General features: G+C 38.0%; 1 protein-coding gene across 1 annotated transcript in view; it reads right to left on the minus strand.

Annotated features, from left to right (window-relative positions):
• The window catches only part of ATG10 (autophagy related 10), a gene marked incomplete at its 3' end in the record, with an annotated part of 92,757 nt that overhangs the window by 47,402 nt on the left and 23,027 nt on the right, over window positions 1-22,328 (minus strand). The gene's annotated exons all lie outside the window — the stretch shown is intronic.

The raw sequence follows: 22,328 nt of genomic DNA on the forward strand, positions 1-22,328 counted from the left end.
TTTCGCTTTGAAAAAATGCAGCTGTCAATATTGGAAGGCAAATTTAGTTTTCCAGGTCTTAGTCTATATCACAAGGCATAATTTTTTTTAACTCATGAGGGATTGGCATGCTTCTTTTTCTGCAACTATTCCTGCATAAGTAATCATTACAGAGGACTTACTTAGCACCCTTTTATGGATTTATGGATGCATGCATGCATGGCATTAGATTTGAAGATAAAGAGGCAGTCCTTTTATGGAAGAAACGGGCTAATAGTAGGATTTATTCATTAGATTACTTAACAGGACTGGGTGGAGAATTTCTGTCATTTGCAATATTGTAATTTAGACACCACTGGTGCTAAATGCCAATATATTCAATTACAGCACCTTTGTCTGTCTATGGGCCATCAGCTTTTGAATGCACTGGCATCTCCTCTATCGCCGTCAGGAAAAATTGGATATTTGAAGAAAGTTAAACCTTTAACAGTAGTTTATAAATATTTATTGGCATGTTGCAAATGTTCAGGATTTTAGAGACAAATGGAATAGAGAATCAAGGGTATTCCATACATCCTAATCAATGGAAACGTGTGTTTAGCATCTATGTGTACTGTTTCAAACTGATATTGATTCAACAAAAATCAGGTTTGGGGTATAATGCATGTCACAGCATATTAAAATAAAGGAACTGGTTGCTTCAGATAGGTGCTTGAAATGTAATGCTGATAGTGGCTCTTCGAGTCATAAAACGGGGCATGTCCTGCGGCGTCTTCTTTTTGGCCAGAATTTACTTTATGTATTAACTTTGTTTTTTGGGGGAAATCTCTGGGTACTTGTAATAGACCAACAGATGGCCAACGAAAGTGGATCATGCAAGCCCTTATGGTTGCAAAGAGACCAAAACACTCACCACTCATTACTCAATGGTATGAAGGATCTTGACTCTCCTTGACTGAACATGAATCTTATACCTTGGATTACAGACGCTTCAGGTTACAGACTCCACTAACCCAGAAATAGTACCTCAGGTTAAGAACTTTGCTTCAGGATGAGAACAGAAATTGCACGGTGGTGGCGCGGCGGCAGCGGGAGGCCCCATTAGCTAAAGTGGTACCTCAGGTTAAGAACAGTTTCAGGTTAAGAACGGACCTCCAGAACAAATTAAGTTCTTAACCCGAGGTACCACTGTAATCATCAATCTCATTAGGATATGGACTGCTAATATTAATATATATAAATTAGGAATGATGGCTGATGCTTATAATTAATATGACCTGGTCTAGTTTCTTCCTTTATTCTTACAAAACAAACAAACAATGAAACTTTCAGAGCACAGATTTGGTGTGGGAGAGGGGGAAAGACAGGGCATTTCCCTCAAGCATATGCCTGAATTCTAACTGAACTTTATCTTCACTTGAATGAAGATGACACTCTCTGTATGATTACAACTACATTATTGTCTTGGAACTACTCCTACACCAAGGACAGAAGAGAAAGTACAACTGTACTATATTGCAAGATTTAATGAAGTTGCTTTAAGAATACTTTGTTCTTTTCTTTTTGTATTTATAATTAATCATATATGAAAGGATGAAGTACTGAAAAGGTTAACTAGTCTTGTTTTTTCTCAACTGAGATATTCTGAGAACCTTCAAGGCATTTAATTCCAAAACAGGAAGCCAGAAAGAGGAACACTCAGCTATTCTAATCTCATGCAGATCTTTTGGAAAGTATTTTCCTAAACACTTGCTGAAAGATTTTTTTCTTGTTCTGCACGCTACCACATGCAGACTAAATGCAGTGCTGGAAAAAAGAAAAACAAGTTTCCTATTTAATTCCTCCTTATTAGGTAAAGGATCAATTTAACACCCATAATCAGAATCTGGTGGGGGTGTGGTTGATAAAAGGAAACAGTTTACTACTCAGTGGTGCAGTAGGACTAAAACATAAAGTTATAGGATGAAAAACTAGTTGTTGTTTTTTAAATGCCTGGATTAGAACAAAGCAGAAAAAAAATATGCTGCTAACAATATGATTTCTAGAAAAAAAATTGTGGGGCTATTTTTTTATTCTTGATTTTATTGGGAATTGGATTAGAAGAAGTGAAATTTCTACTGCTACTATTGCTATTATTCTGTTGCTTTATACTTTATATGATTTAAAAATGAGTTTTATATTTTGTAAGCCATTGTGCAAAAACAGTATATTTTGAACAGTAGCATATAAATGAAGTAAAATTCTTACAGTCAAAATTAAGAATAAATGCAAGATCACTCTCTTAAAATGTTTAGCTGTTATGGAAGTTTTATCCATTTGGAGAAGTTCATGGATCACTGCTTCAATGAACAGTTTTCAGATTGTTTTCTTACTGAACTGCAGATGGGTCATCTTCCAGCTATGTAAAAAATCCATGTTATTCTCAAGTTTTCCTGAGCCACATCTTCTATTTAACCAGCATTGCTAATAAAAGCATTGCTGTAACTCAGTCTTTAAAGCTGGGTAATGACACTATAAAGGTCCCCTTTGGTCAGTTCAAACACTGTATTCATATATTTTGCAAATTTTATTTTAAAAATCAGGACTATATACTTTATCAATACATTAATGTGAGCATGTTACACCGAGGTAAAGTAATAAAATACCATTTAACAAACCAAGTTAAAAGCCAATCTACTAGTTTGCAAGTTCAACACAGTCTTGCAAGTTTAATTATCATCTTATACTCAAACATTCTCTGAGCAAAAGTGATGACAATGTTTCAAAATGCATTCCTACAACTAGCCACATAGTTCTAAAGTCTGTTTCAGACAAAATTTTGGAGATCAGAATGTGATTTTACCCTAGTGATTAGTCATCTAGTCTGGTAATGAGCCAAGGAATACACACACAAGCAAGATCTCCCTGACCTGGCCACAGTGATCCATGCGACGGTCACCTCCAGGCTTGACTACTGTAATTCGCTCTACGCGGGGCTGCCCTTGAAGCTGTCCCAGAAACTCCAGTGAGTGCAGAATGCTGCAGCGAGGCTCCTTACGGGGTCTCTGCCATGGGAGCATATTCACCCAGTGCTTTTCCAGCTGCACTGGCTCCCGGTGGAGTACAGGGTCAGATTTAAGGTGCTGCTTTTGACCTTTAAAGCCCTTCACGGCCTAGGACCCTCGTACCTACGGGACCGCCTCACCCGGTATGCCCCCACGGAGAGCCTCAAGGTCCATAAATAGCAACACCCTAGTGGTCCCTAATGAAGTTAGATTGGCTTTAACCAGAGCCAGGGCCTTTTCAACTCTGGCTCCGGCTTGGTGGAACGCTCTGCCTCATGAGACCAGAGCCCTGCAGGATCTGATTTCTTTCCGCAGGGCCTGTAAAACGGAGTTGTTCCACCTGGCCTTTGGCTTGGAGCCAATTTGATTCCCTCCCTCCCTCTCTTTCTTTTTTCTTTTCCTTTCTCCTCCTGCGATGAGGCTACATTTTAATATTTTAATGTTTCAATATTTTAATGTTGTATTTTAATTTTGTTTTTAAGTTGTAATCATTCAACTTCTTTTTATTATTGCTTGTTAGCCGCCCTGAGCCCGGCCTTGGCTGGGGAGGGCGGGGTATAAATTATTATTATTATTTATTAATTAATTAATTAATTATTATATGCAGCAGTTCAAGGCCGAAAAGAGAACGATACCTCTCTATCGGGTTCCTCTACTCAACCAGACTCTAACATGTGGGATGGGTTCCATTGGTCCTCCTGCACAGTAGTGAGAGCATTGAGGTCACTCACTCTGCTGTATAACAGACAGGGAGCTGCTTACAGAACTGCTCCTATCCAGTACTGAGATGCAGAATCAGTTTCTCATGCCTGAGAAGGTGGGTAGGCAGGCAGGGTTCAATTAAAAAAAGTAGAGAGTTTTCTACCTAACAGAAAGAATATAGCCCAGTTGCTATCCAACAGTCAATGGACAGTCCTAGATCCATTGAGCAATGATCCATCTATTCAGAATAGATGGAAACTGGGCAGCAATTAAGCCTTTTAAAAAAACCTGTCCTGTGTGTATTACCAATTCATTTCTAAGCAGCCCGTATCTCAGTTTATTGCTTTGTATCTAAAATAGAGGCAGTGTCCTCATTTAACTAATCGCTTATAAGTAGGAACAGAGGAGAAATTCAATTCAGAATACATTTAAAGCCAAATCTATTAAATTCACACTTGCAAATCAAAACCAGCTACCCTTAGAAATTTACACTTATGCAGAATTTATGATGCAATCCTTCACCAATGTTTACAAAAATGCTTATTTTAGGGGAAGGTGTGCATAAAGCCATTAATGAAATTTTTCAAAAATGTACTATACAGTACTAGGGAAAACAGTACACAAAAATGTGCAACCAGTCAAAAGTAGTAGTAGTAGTAGTAGTAGTAGTAGTAGTAGTAGTAATAATAATAATAATAATAATAATAATAATAATAATAATAATAATATATTATTATTATTTATACCCCACCCATCTGGCTGGGTTTCCCCAGCCACTCTGGGCAGCTTCCAACAAAACATTTAAATACAGTAGTCTGTTAACATTAAAAGCTTCCCTAAACAGGGCTGCCTTCTGTACATATAAAATGTATTAGGACAAATTCAGACACACTGATTTATTAGTTTTTAATTCATCAATAAGTCAAATTAATTATATTTATTTACCTTGAAATCATCTGGTTTGAATTGTAAATTGAACTCTAGTTTATTAAAACTAACCAATTTTTTAACTGAATTAAAGTTGAAGCTTAAATTGGACTGAGATCTACTATGACTTTTCCAGTAGTTAGGTCTGCTTACTGTGGTCCCTCAATGCTGTCCTGTAGGATAAAATAAAAAACTAAGTTTTTATGGTCTTATTAAACCAAAGATTTATCCCACTGGGATATAGCTCCTACCCTTATTAGTTTTAGCTGATAGTTTGATAGAGCACAAACAAACAGACAAGATGATATTAACGCTCTCCTTACACAGGTGCCTAATACACTTGCTACCTTGAAGCTTTCTTACTGGGGAAGAGACACTTCTGTCAGCTGATGCTCCCTCTTGCTTTCAGTACAACTTTGTTTTCTAATGATGTCAGACTACAAAGCCATCGAAGGAATGCCAAACTGTGACCTCATCAGCCTTTCTAAAGACCTGCATGACATTTCTTTTTAGCAACATTTTAGTCTTTTTAGTGCTGACTGTGACATGGATCAGTCCCTGGTGGTGAGCAAGATCCCTCTCCAGCCAAAGAGTACCAATAGCACAAAGTAGAAAGTGTGGCATCAAATCAACAGTGTGACCATAGTCCTACCTGAACTCTCCATGCACTTCTCTGATTCTGTCAAACAAACACTACTGAATTGCCCTACAGACAGCATTGAAGTAAGGTGGAACCACATCAAAGAGGTAACCTACAATACAGCTATGTCCTCTTTTGGCAAAAGACAGCAGCAGATCCCCAACTGGTTTGAGGCTGACATTAAGGACATGGAGCCTGTTATTGCTGCAAAGTGTAAGGCTCTTGTGAACTACAAGAATCACCCTGTGATAAGAAACTTGCAGCACTCAGAAAGGTAAGGAGTGATGATGCCCAGAGGATTACCAGATGCTATGCCAATGACTAATGGCTAAAGTTGTGTCAGAGCATTCAACTTACGGCTGACAGTGGCAATACTTACAAAATGTATGAAGGCATGAAGAAAGCCTTTGGAACAACAATCAGAAAAAATGCACCACTAAAAACCTTGCCTGGAGAGACCATCAGACAGCAGCATATGAAGCAATGGGCAGGGCACTATGAAAAACTGTATTCATAGGAAAATACTGTCTTCAACACAGCAGTTGACAGCACCCTGACTCTGCCTGTCTTGGAAAAGCTGGATGTCCCTCCCTCCCTCAACGAGCTAAAGAACGCCATCAACTCTCAGGTATGCAGGAAAGCCCCAAGGGCAGAACAAAATCTCAACAGATGTTCTGAAAGCCAGCCTCAAATCCTCCCTCATGAAACACCACCATGGCTTTTTTTGCAGGGTTGGGGAACAGGATTCGTGCCACACAACATGTGTGACTCCAGCATTCTGACCCTATACAAGAGCAAATGTGACTGCCATGACTGTAGCAACCACCATGTATTCCTTTCACTGTTGCTCTCCTATGCCTTCAGCTCAACTGAAACTTTTGACTAACCACATTGCAGGAAACCTGAAAATCCCATGCACTACTGCAGTTCAGCTTGATAGATTCTGAAAAACCTTGACATAAATTATCCCCAAGACACAGGGTAAGAAATCTATGGTCCTCAAAATGTTGTTTAACCATAACTCCAATTATCCCTGACTCTAGGCAGTGCTGGCTAGGGCTGATGGGAGCTGTCCAACATCTCAAGTACCACAGGTTTCTCAGCATTAATGCTACTTAGCCTTGTCTCTTTAACAATGCAAGACTAAGATATGTTGCCCTAATAATTTATTGAGAACACTATAGGGCCACAGTTGTGGTCTTGGGTTATAAGCAAATCAAGGGGAATTGCATTCTGCCATTATAAAAGCGGGTACTACATTCTATGGCTGTTAGAAAAAGCCTCAGCGAATTGATTTGAAACTTGGCAATGTAGAAGAGGTGTGTTTGAGGGTAGCCCATGCCAAATGTGAGGTTGTGCTACATACTTGCATGACATTGTGGTGTGCAAAAAGCATAGCATTAATCTCTGTCCTGTTCATTCCCTAAAGTAACTAAAAGGAAAGATACTTTACCTGTGGCAGGGAGGGGGGGGACTAGATGACCAGCAAAGTTCCTTCCAGCTCTATCATTCTATGTGGATGGTATAATTTACCAGTTGGATACTTGTGACAAGGAATGATCACTTCAGTAACATAAATTCCATGTGTCTTTTCCAGTGAACAGACAAATCTTGATACTTAAGTCCATCCCTCTACCACAGTCAAGGTAGTGGTGAACGTTGGATGTTCAGCACAGGATACCATAACATATTGCCTAAATGAGTTTGAGTGGACATGGAAAGCCCATGTTAAGCCTAATTGTTAACCTAATCTCACGAGGTCCATAAAAAGTGAACTGGCGTCACCTGGGATATTCCAGAATTGTTCCAACATACTCAAGCCCACAAAAAAATATAATGGTTTGAGTAGTAAATTAAAAGGCACATTAAAATATGACATTACTGTCAGCTCAATATATATATACTTTGAAGACACATAGAAATTAAATTCTAAAATGTTTTATAAAAGTAAAGCAAGTAATATTAAGTGAAAACAGCTATTCAAAAAAGCACTTTTTAAATCTCTGTGTTATGTCCTTATAAAGCTACTTTTCTGAGCAGTCTGTGGATGTTATTCATGTGCCAAAACACAGAATTTGTACAATATGTTTAAAAGAAGTACTGCTTGTCAGTCAGATTTACTTGTCGCTTTTGCAAAAGAAAAAAAGGGGGGAGGGACTGTCTACACGAAAACTCCAGAAGCATAGTTGTTAATAGTTTTAAGTTAAACTTTATATGTAGCTCTGTTCAGTTTCAAATAGAAAATATTTATTTGCTTTTCATATTTTAGAAATGAACATTTATACTATCAGTTATCAATGTATTCAATAAGGGAAATGTTAACTATCAAAATTTTATCTGCTGACAAGCCACAAGACATAACACAGCACTCTTTATTGTTTTTACAGCAAATAAAATTCATAACTTTTGGATTTTGAACAGTTAAGCCAATATTTAGTCTGGTTCTTGGGAGAGCTAAACTGGGTGACCCAAAGTAATATGTAAGAGTAAATGCAATGCAAATTATTAAGCATTCGAACTGAAAATGCAATTACTAATTATCTAACTAAACTAACAAGAAGCGATTAGGAAATCTCATAAAAGCCCACATACAACAAACAAATCATGTTCCTTTTGGGTATTTTCAGAATGCAGAAACTAGATAACAATACTGAAGTCAGTTATGACTTACCTTGTTGTCCAATATAATGCTATTTCTTTCAACTTGAAGGCACCTGTCTTACCTCTCATTCAACATTCATTAACATTTTGTTGCAAATGAAAAATTAAAAATGCTAAAGCATAGTATGTAATCAGACATTACATATTCTCTTAACACTTTCATAGATGTTCATAGATGGAGTGATTGTATATATGCAGGTTTTTCAGAACTTAAGTGGCTGAATTTATCTTACAAATGCTAATTTGATTATAATTATGCAACCTTGAAACAACCCACCATCTCACACACATGTATTAAAATTATGGCATGCATATCCTCTGAAACAGTGGGGCGTGGAGCCAAGCAGCATAATTATGAACATCTAGTATTTATTGCTTTCTAGCTGTAGAAAGGGTGATTTCTATAGTCTTCTTTAGGTACCTTGCTTGTTTTAGGAATGCACTGTGGAACTGTATGATAATTTCCTTTACCAACTGTTTTTTCAAGAATAAGATACAAGATGCTGAAATGGGCGTGAGGAGAGGAAATAGTTATATTGTTATCCGCTTGGAAGCTTTCATTACTGTGACTAATAACTGTAGGTTTGCCTACTGAACAACAGGTAATCTGAAATTTAACAAATAAGTTGAAAGTTCCAGCCCTTGGTATGTGACACCCATTGGAATATTGCAGGAAGGCTAGAAAGACAGAAAGAAGCTGATTGGAATTTAGATACAAAAAGCTTAGAGAGTTTTGCTGGTTGACCAACAAAATAAAGCATATTTGGACTGTAGTTGCCCTTTTTCAGAATGTTGCAGGATTAGTGGTTGTGTTGGCTGCTGTAGAAGCCTATTCACGCCCACAATATTATGCTTAGAGAACAAAGAAAAGACAACCTAAGTCTTCAAAAATCTATCACCTAAATGAAACTAAACTTTAACTCAGATTATAGAGTTCATATTAAAATATATTTAATGAGTTTGTACATAACCCTATACATTGAAAGAAGGGAATGGAAAGTGAAACAGACAAATTCAGAACACAAAAGAAATATAACACAAGATTAGGCAGCCCTGTATTGGGATCTTTTTAAATATCTGATGTTGTATTATGTATTTATTTGTGTTGGAAGCCACCCAGAGAGACTGGGGCAACAGAGCCAGATGGGAGGGGTATAAATAAAATCATCATTGTATCTAGTTGGATACTTAAGGAACCAGGGTAAGGTCTTATTTCACATGCTACTACTGAATCTTCTTAGAATCTCTCCTGTGAGCCTCTGTAAACAGGTTAGCAGTTTCCATACAGCAAGAGGCACAGCCTATGGTTATGGGTGAATCCCAGGCTTCAAGATATCCAAGGAATGTGTAAGCCAGTATCATCTACTTAAAACTGGGCCTGGAAACATAGTGGAAATGAATGGACTGTTGAGGTAACAACATATAATGAAATCAGGAAAATGTATTGAGGTGGACTAGAAGGAAAAAGTAGGTTCCTGAGGAGCAGATTTCCAGTGCATGCAAGTAGTTAGGGAAATGATGCTCTGCTGTGCCATGGGATGAAGAGAAAGTTATTTCTCAGTGGTGGATCCCTAATTGTAGAACTCCCTTCCTAATAACATTCAGCAATCCCACACACAGACTAGGTATAGGCACAAGCTAAAACCTGTTCTTACCTTGTCCAAACCTCTGAGATGTAATTGGCTTTTTATTTTTAATATTATATCATTTCTGCTATCTCTACTACTGCTGCTCTATTCTGCTTCATATCCAGTTATGATGTGATGCTAACAATATAATAGTGTTGTGTACTGCTATGTATGCAATGTTGAATTCTTAGCTGCTCTTTGCTTCTGTTGGGAATAAGGGTGGACTATAAGCACAACAAAATAAAATATGAGCGGTATGGGTGGTATAATAACAAACAGGCCAACAACAGAAGAAATGGATAGCCTGCCTGTAGATGAAAGAAGGGGCATGAACAGAAGCAGTATAGCAGACCAGAGAGTTGGCAATATAAGCACAGGGTGGTTTGGGGTATGTGCGTGCATGTATATTTAAGAAAAGCAAGCTTTAGAAATGAATGTCAAAGACAAATTTATGTCCTTGAATTTGGATATGGATGATGCATAAACTGTGAGGTTGACAGGGAAAAAACTCTCAAGGGGCATAAATGTGCAGTAAACTGATGTGTATTTTTAAACATTACTGTTGAAAAAGTATGACAGCTGCCAAACCAAATATTCTGAAATCAAATGTAAACACCTCAAGCTGTGATTATTTGGTAGCAAAATATTAAACAGTTTAAAAATCCCTTTTCATAATTATTCCAATTTAATCCAAAAAGTCACTCACATTACATAAAAAGGTTTAGAATAAGCCTGAAACCATCTTAAATCACAACAGTATACATATGCAAACAGTCTCAAAAAGATTAATCCAAATGTGTTAGAACCTCTACAATTTTAGCAACATTTAAAGGGAGCTCTTTGGGGGGAAAATACAAACACACTATTAAAAATTATTACATTTGGTATCAAATATCTAGTGTTAAGTTTACAATGGCAAAAATCCAAAAAGCTCTATGTTATGCAAGCCCCAAAAGCTTGCTTATGCCCAGATGGTTTTTACTTATTTTCTTTGAGAAGCAAACCACAGTACCATGCCATACCATAAGCTGATTTTGAAAATCACCTCCGTTTCCACATGGCCTAGCAAACTGCTTTTTAAAAAAACAAAGCCCCCTGAAGTGCATGGAAATAGCTGTATGGGGGGGGGGGGTTGGATTCTAGTCGATTCTGAAAAAAAGATTTGTGCACAAGAAATTAGCAAACAATGAATATTACACTAATGGCTCAATACAATGCAAAACTCAGCATGCTTAAAGTCTATTGATTTCAGTAGACTTGGGTGCACCTTATTCTTTATGCTGGATTTGGCTACAGGGCTTATTGAGTTATAAAGAATTTTAAAGGGCACCAATCACAATATGGTCACTGCTGGATGCATGGCGTAGCCAAGATGTCTGTGGTGGGGTGTGTAGCATAGCACCAAGTTAGAAAGAGCCATTACTGCTTGTCCATGCCCCACAATTTGCTTACCATGGGAAGTCAGTGCTATCTCATGCTGGTGTTGTTTGTGGCAGTCACACAAATTGATTCTCCATACACTCAATGATGCTGCGCTTGTCTAGTAACAATAGGGAGTCTTCCATGGTACCAAGGAAAATATACAATGTGGCCACATCAAACTGCCTTTGGCATGCCCACAGAGTACATGCACTCACCACACACATGCAGACCACAGACACACATGGATCTCCCCTCCCCCCCCCCAAAGTTTTTAATTGCCTATTAAAATATTTCGGATACCTAGGTGAACAGAATTCTGAACTAAGTGAACAGAATTTTGTTGAATTGCTTAGGCACTGCATAAAGAGAAGAAACATCTTTTTCTGAGTTAGTATTGTTGCTGCCTAAAAGCTGTGAATCTGCCAGAGCCAATGTCAACTTCTAATATGAAAACAGTTTTCTAAACTATTTTTAGAGGGATGAGCTATAAGGCTCTCTGCATTCCTCCCAATATCTATCTAGGGATTTAACTACTACTTATCTACTTACACAAAAAGAAATATTACACATGTAGTTATCTAATTTACAAAGACAGTGAAGAAACTGAAGGGTACTAGCTGGTTTTCCATAAATTAGCACCATCAAAAGAGAAGTGCCCTTTTTATTTGCTTTTTTTTCACTTTTCTTGCACATTTTTGCCATAGCAGAGAACTTTGTCTATAAAATTGTGTCTATAAAACTGTTTTCAGCTGTGTTGAAAACAGATAATGCAAATGAAAGTCGTGTACTGTTTTGTTTAAAAAACACAGAGACACACACACAAATATTGAATGTTGAGAAGTTTTGGAGCAGAGCCCCAGCTAAACAGTCTGAGTCCCAGCTATCTACTGAACCACCTTGATGCTATCCTGCGCGCAGATTAATATCACCTGCTCTGCAACCTCTCCTGCTTTGCCCACCCCGTATGTCAATAAGGTGTATGTCCTAATCTTTTCACCCTACAGGTTGGTATGAGGGTGCTTTGGACACCCTCTGAAGACCAATGGCTGGAAATTCAAATTGAGGAGAGCACTGTTGCACTCAGGTCCTGCTTGCAGATTTCCCATAGGCACTTGGTTCTGATTGGCCACTGCAACAACTCAGTGCTAGACTAGATGGACCTTGGTCTGATCCTGAAGGACTCTTTTTACGGGGGATTAAATGAGAGGTCCTTCTTTGTGGTGGCTCCACATCCTTCTGTTGGATATACACCAAATCTCTACACTGTGGGCTTCTAAGAAGGCTCTGAAGAGACTTTTTCAACAGGCCTTTCAGGCAAGAGGCTTGTTAGGACGGTGATGGTTTGACTTGTCTATGATCTCTCTGGTTCTGTATTTTTTATGTTAATTTTTTATGTTAATTTTTATGTTAATTTAAAAGTTGTTTATCTAATTATTTAATTATAATAAAAATTATTTCTTAATTTTTTATCATTTTTATCTTTTGCTTTGCTTATAAGAGGCTTTGGACTAGCATTTATGCAGAAAAGTGGCCAAAAAAATATTTGTAATAGGTATAAATATATTCCACAAATTTGCAAACTTGTAGTCTGTGTATTAGGGGTTACGTGACATCAGTGCTTTTTTAAAAAAAAAAAGAAAAGAAAAAAGGTGTGGTACACACCATGAAGTTGTTACAGTAAGTGCCACACTTTTAACATTTTTTAAAAAAGGTGCCAGTGCTGTGTACCCTTGAATATCCCCAGGAAAAAAGAACTGTGTGACATGCTGATCTGTAAATGGCAGACATGTTGCTTAAAACACAGCATGTCTGCTACTACCAACCATTCTTTGCAATGCACAGCTCCAGGGGCTGTTAAGTGTACTTTCACATAAGCAAATTGTTAGACCAACAAGGCCTTTCAGATATGAATCAACTTCATGTCCAGTAATGTACCATCGTATTGTCTGCAAGAAGCAGAGATGTCAAAACAAACAGATAAATGTAGACAGCACTGCCTGGTTATTCTGTGAACTATCTTACATATGCTATTAAATATCACTTTTCTGTGCCAGAGCTCCATTGAAACAATAGGCTATTTAAACAGGAAACTGCTAATAGAGAGACATTTATGTTAAGGTAACAAATGCACTAATAGGTCTTTGCAACAGATAACTGTTTTTAGCACCTGCCTTTACCTTTTTCCCCAATTTTTTTTTAAAGAACTTAAACATTTCAATGAATCAGTCAGTCAATTTACAGGTCCAACCAGTTATGACAGTTATGCCTAGTGAAAGCAAAATGTAATATTATATAAATATACACCCCAATATTTATCATAATATAATCTGAAAATGTTACATACAAAGAATTTAGGTTATCGGGTAAATTAGACAGATAGAAAAATACCTTCTGTATCAGATAACTATTATCCAGCTTTATTTCTTATTATTTTAATCTAATTATTCTCAGAGACTAGGTCATCTAATCAAGCATGTTATCATTAAAGTTGAGCTCAATACCAGATTTTCTCAATGAACCAGTAATTTTAAAAATGCAGTCTTAAAGTTAAGCTACAAATTTAACATTTAAATGCCCATAGAATCCCTCTATCATAAAAATTAGCCAACACATTATAGTTTAAGTGCTACATAGTGCTAGTGCAAAGTAATTTTAAGAGAGGTTTTTTAAAGCATTTCCTTCATAAAGGACTATATGCTACTCGTGTAGCACTAAAGCTCCCTTGCAACATTTCCAGTCCATCAGGTACAGAGCTAGGGTTTTCTAAACCTCCCTAATTATCCATAAGACTAAATTGGGTCCTAGATAATTTAGTCTTCACTTTCCACAAACCATTTATTTTTAAATGGAGGGGGGCATAAATGAATGCAGAGACACAAGAGGAACATCAGAACAAAAAGAGAATTTCATTTGGGGGAAGGAGTGAGAAGCAGAGTATTTAATTCTGCCTACCCCATAACCCACTTGTTACTTATATTAAAGAACTCAAGTCGGATTTTATCTTAATAAGCAGCAAAAATTTTAGAGTCCTTCTGATATTTAGGAACAACCCAAAACTTAATATGCAAAAGCACTTTTGAGTAACAAACTCATCCAACATAATCCCTAATCATGCCCCACCCTGCCTTAAATGGCTTCTGTATGATGTTTAGACTTATGAATGCCTTTGTTGAAGCTTCTGAAGCCTAAAGCTGGCCTCAGGTGGCTCTGTGACATCAAAGCAGCCAAGTTGTTGACAGCTCTGACACTTCTTGATGTCTTGCCCACTGTGACATCGGAGTAGACAAGGAAAGGAGTGCAGGACCATCATCAGGACAAATTCCAAATGTACTTGAAAGCATCCTTTCTGCAGGTTTTTATTCTATGATAAAGACCCACCAAGTCACCTAGGGCCTGTTAAGAACAAAATGGATGCATGAGACACAGTCCAAGAGAACTACAAACTGGATTTATATGGTCAGACATTGAATTCCAAAGCTCTTGCAGATTCTGATTATTAGTTTATCACTGTCTTATACCTGTGAATATTAGTATAAGAGCCTTGCTGGAACAGACTAAAGATTCATCTAGCTAGCCCATCATCCTCTTTCCAAAAGGAATTTCATGAAATAACTACAATCCTTTTTTTAAAAGGCTATTCCTATCAAAGGATTTCCTAAGAAAATACTGGCCAGCCACATATGAACACACAAGCTTGGAATAATGAATGCAACACGTTTGAAGGCACCAGATGGAAGGAGAACATTATTGCGATTTCTGCATCCCATTGTGCAACAGCCAAGAGAGCTGTTAAAGCTTTCTGACTATTTCTAAGCGATTTAATGTGTCTTCTTTTGAAGTTTGCATTCCCCTGTCAGTTTATCTGATAGATCAGTTGTCTGGCAAACAAATTTTCACTGGCAAATTATAACAGAATGGAAAGTTAACTACACATTACAAAATATCACTACATAGTTATAAAGCTTGTGTATGAAAATATTACTTTCTAAGTGGCAAGACATTTTGGCATAAATCTGTTTTTTCCTTTGACACTAAAGCTGTTGCTCTCCCCATTTTGCATCCTGTCAGCCTTTTGGTAGCTATAGGTTAGTCTTCCCATCACAATAAAGATCTTGGTCTTTTTATCTTATTTTCTCAGACATAATACAAGCACATGGCTTTGCGTTATTTCAACGAAAACAGAAACCAACAAAATGGAAAGCTTATTATTCCTTTCACCTTTTTTGCTGCCATATGGGGCTTTCATTGGGATCAGGGGGGTGTTATGAAATTCTCGTCTGAATTTCGCCCCTGGTTTCAAAGTCCCAAATTACCTGGTCTTGTTCCTGGATCTGCTGCCTTTCCAACTCCTAGCTGTACCCAAAACATTGAACACAGATGGATTAATGACTATTTGTCAAATAGTGAGTGGAAGAGAAAGCTCTCTCTCAGGCAGCAACCATAGTTCTAAACCATACTTGTTGGGCTGATGGGAGCTGGAGTTCAACAACTTCTAGAGGGCCAATTATTCTACCTCTTAGGCATGACAGTCACAAAATACTTATGGCCAAAATTGGGCCACATACTCCCCTCCCCACAAAGTCTCCCAGATGTTACTATTACTATTCTCACCCTTTGAGAGTGAGAAGCATTAGCATCATTTCTACTATTCATTCTGTGTTTGACATTGAATTATTTGTATCTTGCATAAACATGGAGAGTCCAACAACATTTGCAAGGCCACAGGTCTTCATCCTTGCTCTAAAGATTGGCTCCCTGAGGCTATCCATCCCAATCCAGGCTAACTGAGAGAGCTGTTAAAAAAAACTATGTGCCTGCTCTGTCCCTATGCACACACCAGAATTTCTCCATAAAGAGACACAAGCCCCACATTGCCTTTATATACCGTAGTTGCTAAACTAATTTTAGTATGCCAGGTCTTTGTAATTATAATTTTACAGATGAAGAAATGTAGTTGAGAACTAATTGGCCAAACTGAATCTGACTCCTTGAATTAAGTTCAACAACCTATTTGTTATACCATTTACTTCCAAACTCCTTTCTCTCATTATCCTTTGCACACACGTTTTCCCACTGGTGGGAATAGTCAGTGACACAAAAGTGGTGGAAGGGACTGAGGTAGCAGAAGGGGCAGCAGACACCAACTCAAATCTCCCTTTTCACCAAAAGCTAGAAATCAGTTTGCTGAATCAGCTTAGGGGTAGTCATCAAGCGGAATGCTTAAACTTCTTACACTAGCGGACAATACATGTTAGAAAACCATCTGTGATAGACATTTATGGATTAATTCTATCACATAACTATCATATCTAGGCAGAAATATTTTCATTCTTAAAGTGTCACTTTTTCACTAGTGTGAGTAAAATTTCCTTCAAATTGGTCTAGTGTAATGCATTGTAATCAGTTCCTAAACTGTGTCATGATCAGAACCATTGGGATGAAGGGAGATGGTATCATGAAGGTAGGAAATAAGCAAAGGGCTTGTCCACATCACAGCTGAAAATGCACATTTTATAAATACATTTTCTCTGATGAAGCACTCTGAAGTTCCAATCTCTTCAGTTTTTTCATTGTATCCACAAATCATTGTACAAGAACCACAAGTTCTGCCCATTTTAAATAACCGCACATGGACCCTTTGTATGCAGCCCATAAAACCCACTGACTCTACTACTGCTTCCAGTGGAAATCAGGAAAACGCATTGCTTTGCTTGCTTCTCTTTTTTCATGTATTTCAGGACATCATTAGATTGCAATAATCCTTCAACTAAACTTCATTTCCACTAACAATGCATTTCACCGATCAGCATCCCAAGCAAACACCAAACTAAATGCCCTTAGAACTATTAGGAATCTTACAAATGAATCGAGGGAAATCCAGTCTGTTTCTGCACAGAAAGGACAGAAATCAACCACAGCAACAACTAAAAAGAAATGAAGCGAGGAGGGTTGAGATTGGCTGGAGGGCTTGTGCAGCAACACAGAGGAGTTAAGAGGCAGAAGAAAATGGGATAACCCAAAAACCATGAAATGGCAAACACCCACAGCCTGGGAAATTGTGTGATCACAATCGATTCTGAAACACTACCTCTTTACTGCCAGCTAGTAGGAAGTTGGATTTTAGCCACGCAAAAATCAAAATTTGCTCTGATCCACAATAACATCAAATAGTTCGTCTGAAAATAATGAGCAAGTAAGTCCAAAGCAAGGCAGTTTTTGAGATGGTGCATATTGGCCCAAAGTCAATTCAGAACTCAGCAGCCCAAAGCAGGCATGGCTGCAGCAAAAGCAAGCATGGATGTTCAGATTACTGAGCAGAAGCAGGCTTTTATCACGAAAGGTTAAGAGTCTTTGGTTATCCTATAGATTATTAAAATATCAAAGATAACCCAGGGCATACAGCAGGAAGTGGACTTACTGTGCCTGTAGGATCACTATCCAGGGGTGCTACAGACAACTTTCTTCTTGAAAAGGGAACCTAAGTAGCTGAGAAATAACAGAGGCTCCTTTTTCTGAATGATATACAGAACACATTACAAGTATGCCATATATATAATCATTCCAAATTTTCCTGTTGCTCAGTTAAATATAGAAAATTCCTGGTGTTAGTAAAGAGAAGAAAGTGGAGTACAGTGTTACTGTTGTTTGTATTTGAACATTAATCCTATGCTTATGACATCTGACATCACTGTGCCAATTTTATTTTATGTATTTTGAAAGCACTCTCGTTATATCTTCCAAATCTCAATAAAAGCATTATTAAAACGTTAAGAGATTTTTATCAACATTTTTTTTTACATGTACTGCTGAATTCTAAAGTATATTATCCAGGTTTGAAGTAATTAGAAAACTACAATAACCTCAATGAAATGGAAGAAAATTATAACATGGAAGAAATAACATACAGTTTAAGAGAATGATGAAAGAACACTTAACCTCATATAAATGGCATATTATCTGGAAATGAAGTAGGCTATTAAAATTTTAAGTTATAAATATTTTTTACATGCTTTCCTGAGCTCCTAAACCACGTGCTTAGGGCCTCTTATATTGAAGTTCTTCTACAAAAATATATCTTAACTTCAAATTCTGTGCAATCCTGTACTGAGAGCATAACACGCTAACCTGGTATAACGAATAAATTATCCAATGTAGTTATTTCAAACTACTCCCAAGTAGCTTCCTGACCCAGAGCCTGCTAAAGAAATGAAAGAATTGCATTACTTAAGTTATTTATTTGATTAGAATTGTACTGGAGCTTAAAGACTGGTACTGGTACAAAACATTAAAAATTAAAATTCATTACACTCTTAAAATTCTTTTTATAAACCCCTTTAAGGGTTTTTGTTTTACAATCAAGCAGTATATAAATTTTGTGAAATAAATACATTTATTTAAAATGATCACACACTATGCCTGGCTACTGCCTGTTACTAGCTACAGCCTTATTTTTCATTTCACTCTCATAAAATCTGAAGGTTATTGCATTTTGGGGTGTATTTATTTTTACATGTTAGTAAGCTTTGTTGTATTTTATGGATTTAAAGTCAATCTGAGACATTTGATAAATGAAATAAATAATAATAATAATACATCCAATTTCCCGGTTTCAAAAATATGCAACAAAATTTTATGCTACAAAACACATACACAGTGGAGAATTTCTTCCTTCCTTAAGCAAAAGCTAATTAGGATTGTTTCCTGAACCCACTCTTATGTAAGTCTACATAGAGTTTGAGGATTTTTACTGAACACAGCAGAGTAGGACAGGCCTGTCAGTAAATAACAGGAGATCAGAATGGTGATCTTTACTGAGACTGGGTTTTATGAAGGTCACTGACAAAAGCCAATGACAAAGCACCCATTGAGTTCACTGTTCATTTTTCACACTGTAAGCATTTTAGATGCCATGAGAAATAACACTGAACACTCACTAAATTACAGCTGCTATATTTCTGCATTAACTCGCTCTATGCAGAAACACTGCACCAAACCCAAGAGATTTGAAATACCTTACTTTTAGCAGGAAATTATTGGGCTTTCAATGTACAAGTACTGTGAAAATTTCCTTCATTTACACTCTGACTGAGCGATACTTGTTCTATACAAAGAATGAAACATATTTACCAAGGTGATCAAGGGAGGTTTGCTGTTGGGATTACACCTTGTCTTCTATCCCTGTGACTCAAACTGAGCTGACACAAAAAAATTGAATTAGAGCTGTTTTTAATTTGCTCAGTGTGAACATTCTTTTGTAAATAATTGACAGCTCTACATGCCATAATGGCAGATTTTTAAAAAACAGAACCACTCTACATAAGCATCTTAACAGGAGGATGATCATGGTTAGAGATCATTTGGTTTGTTCCTACAGTTGTTTATATACTCTGCAATTAGTTTTTTATCTTTGTTTATTTCTGGGATATTTCTGTAGATTAATGGGATGTATTATTCATCTGGACAGTGCTGAACCAGAAGGCAAAATAATTTTTCAAGTCTTAGCAAGTGCAATTGCTGAGTGGTCTAGTACTGATCCAGAGTGTTATCACAGAGAACGGGATGGATGAGGTGGGGATGTAAACCTATTTCAGTTCCTGCCCCCAGAAGACTGATGGATCCAAGTGGTTTTTTAATGGCTCTCTTGGGAATTTCCATGACACTCAATCCTGTTGATATTCTGTTTGGCCTCCGGAATGGGGAAAGGACCCTTCTGATACAATTCCTTCTCCTTGCCTTGTGACCCAAGGAGCTGACAGTAATGAAATGACAAGGTGGACAACTGGATCAACAATGGTGGAAGACTTGAACTTTTTAGAGCAGGGGTCCTCAAAATATGGTCCTCAGACCGGATCACCTGCCAGGGTCCTGAACCCAGCCCACCCAGCAATTGCTGAACCCACTGCTGTCTAACGGGCCTATGGCCCTCCTCTTGCAGCCTGCCTCCCTCCATCACCCCCCTCCCCTCTCCCCAAACATCCCGGTGCCCAGAACAGGGAGAGATTTATATGCATGATATACATGCCAAGGGCCTTTACATTTCATGAACTTGGGCGGAGGTGCCTCCCTGCACTTCTGTTGCCATCTGAGCGTTTCCTTCTTTTGCCAGGGTCTCCGTTAATCCCCTTCTTGCCATTCTCAGCATTGCCACAGGTGCTTCCGACCTCTCTTCACACCCACCCGCCTAAATCGCTTTTTCTTAGTTTCACCCCACAAGTGCACCACAAGTTTCACCCCACAAGTGCACCACAGCAAGGCACAACACACCCCACCAGTGCTGGATTTATGTATAAGCTAAACAAGCTATAGCTCAGGGTCCCACTCTTTTGGGGGGGGCAAAAAATTAAAGAAAAAAATATGTGCAGTGTGCATAGGAATTTGTTCATATTTTTTTCAAACAACAGTCTGCCCCTCCGACAGTGTCTGAAGGACAGTGAACTGGCCCCCTGTTTAAAAAGTTTGAGGACCCCTGTTTTAGAGGTTATTCTGTGGTGATAACAACAAATTAATCTTTCTTTTCCACCACAATTGCATCTGGTCATGGTCCGTTGGTTGAGTTGTTCTGAGTCATCAGAGGGCTTTTAGATATCAGAGCTCAATGTCTCATTGGGGACAATCTGTGGATAAAGCCGCTTGTATCCATCTTGACATAGATGCTGCCCCAACAGTTAAAAGGTTCCAATTTAGGACAAAAAAAGGCTGGGGAGATCTAAGAAACTAGGACAAACTGCACTTGAATATTTCTGCTGAAAATCTATAGTGAAAATAGTTAGTGTCCACCTCCTGAAATCATGAATGATATTTTTTCTGTTTTTAATGCAAGTGAGGGATTGGCTGTGGTAGGGAGTTCTGCACAAGGTAATTAATGATGAACTAAGAAACTGGCTTTGACTGGCTGAATAAACCAAGTGAGGGTAGCCAATAGGTCTCAAATCCCTGTTGCATGCAAAGCAGACTCCAGCGGATTGAGCAGATATACTTTGATCCAACAGTCAAGAAGGCCATTTCTGCATGTGTTGCAGAGAAAAGTGAGAGGCAAATGCAGCTTGTCAATCTGGGAAGATATCCTAACTAGAAGAAAAATTCTGATCCTAAATCTCTGCTGCCTTGCAGGATATCTTCAGGAGAAGAAAAGGCTAAGGACTGGACACTACACAAATCTAGAGTGGAGTCCCTAAGGCAGTTGTATGGCGCCTTGTACGCCTCCTTCTAGCAACTCTTGCAGCCAAGCTGGTGGCAAATGTATTGCTCTGCTTTCCTTTGGATCACATCAGAGAAGCCAAGAGGGGAGTCTTGTCATCTGGGAGGCCCAGGATCTTTGTATACACTGCCCAGACTTGCATCCTGGAGAGGTTACTTCACTGCTGCTAATGCACCAATTTGATTTCACTTTTGGAGGCACACTCCATTGTCTCTTGAGACAGACAGATGCCAACAAGAACGCAAGGGGTGGGAATGTGGGAGGACAGATAACCGGGACTCTACACATCTTATCCACCAATGTTCCAGTAATGCAAGTTGAGCCTTTAGCCTTTTATTCTCCCACCCCCATCTTTACTCTTCCTTCTCTTTCATCCACACACTGTTCTGCCCTTATCTATTTTAACAGACCCAAAGAAGCACCACATGCTGATTTCTAGGCAACCTGAATATATTCCCCTTCCTCACCCAATACTGGTAAAAGGGCCAGGAAATATTTAAAACAGGAGGTAGAAGACCTAGCCATGGCCTACAGAACATCTCTGAATGAGGGAAACATATGGAATTATCACCTAAAGGAAATGGCATCAAGACTGGTACAAGCTACAAATTCTAATTAATGTTCAAAAATATGACCTGCAATCCATAGTGCAATTTATTTCTCCAACTACAATTTTGATTATACCATAATTTATACCAGTTGCTAGGGAGCACACGCAGGGATAATGCTGTTGTGTCCTGCTGGTATACTTCCTATAGGCTACTAGATGCTTTTTTTTTGAGATGAGAAAGCTGGTCTGTCTATATTTTTGGCTTGATCCTTGCCTTGGGTTTCTGACAAAACCAACAGTTAATTCCTGGTTTAGTTCTAGAATACAATTATTTTTCCTTGGAACCAGTTTGACATTCCTACTGAATGCTGGGTTTCATTAAATTTGTTTACATTTTTTTCCTTAAGTAATGTTTGTTAAGTTTTTACTTCAGGTTTTTTGCCCTCTAGCAAATACTTTGGTTTTGCAAATATTTACATTTTTGTTCATGCTATTTATTTCAACACAAAAATGAGAATGGTTTGGTTTTTAATTCCCAATCCACTGATTCGTTTAGGAGGAAAGATTTAATAAACCC

Source organism: Podarcis erhardii, assembly GCF_964252035.2.
Source record: "Podarcis erhardii genome assembly, chromosome: 11".
NCBI lineage: Eukaryota > Metazoa > Chordata > Lepidosauria > Squamata > Lacertidae > Podarcis > Podarcis erhardii.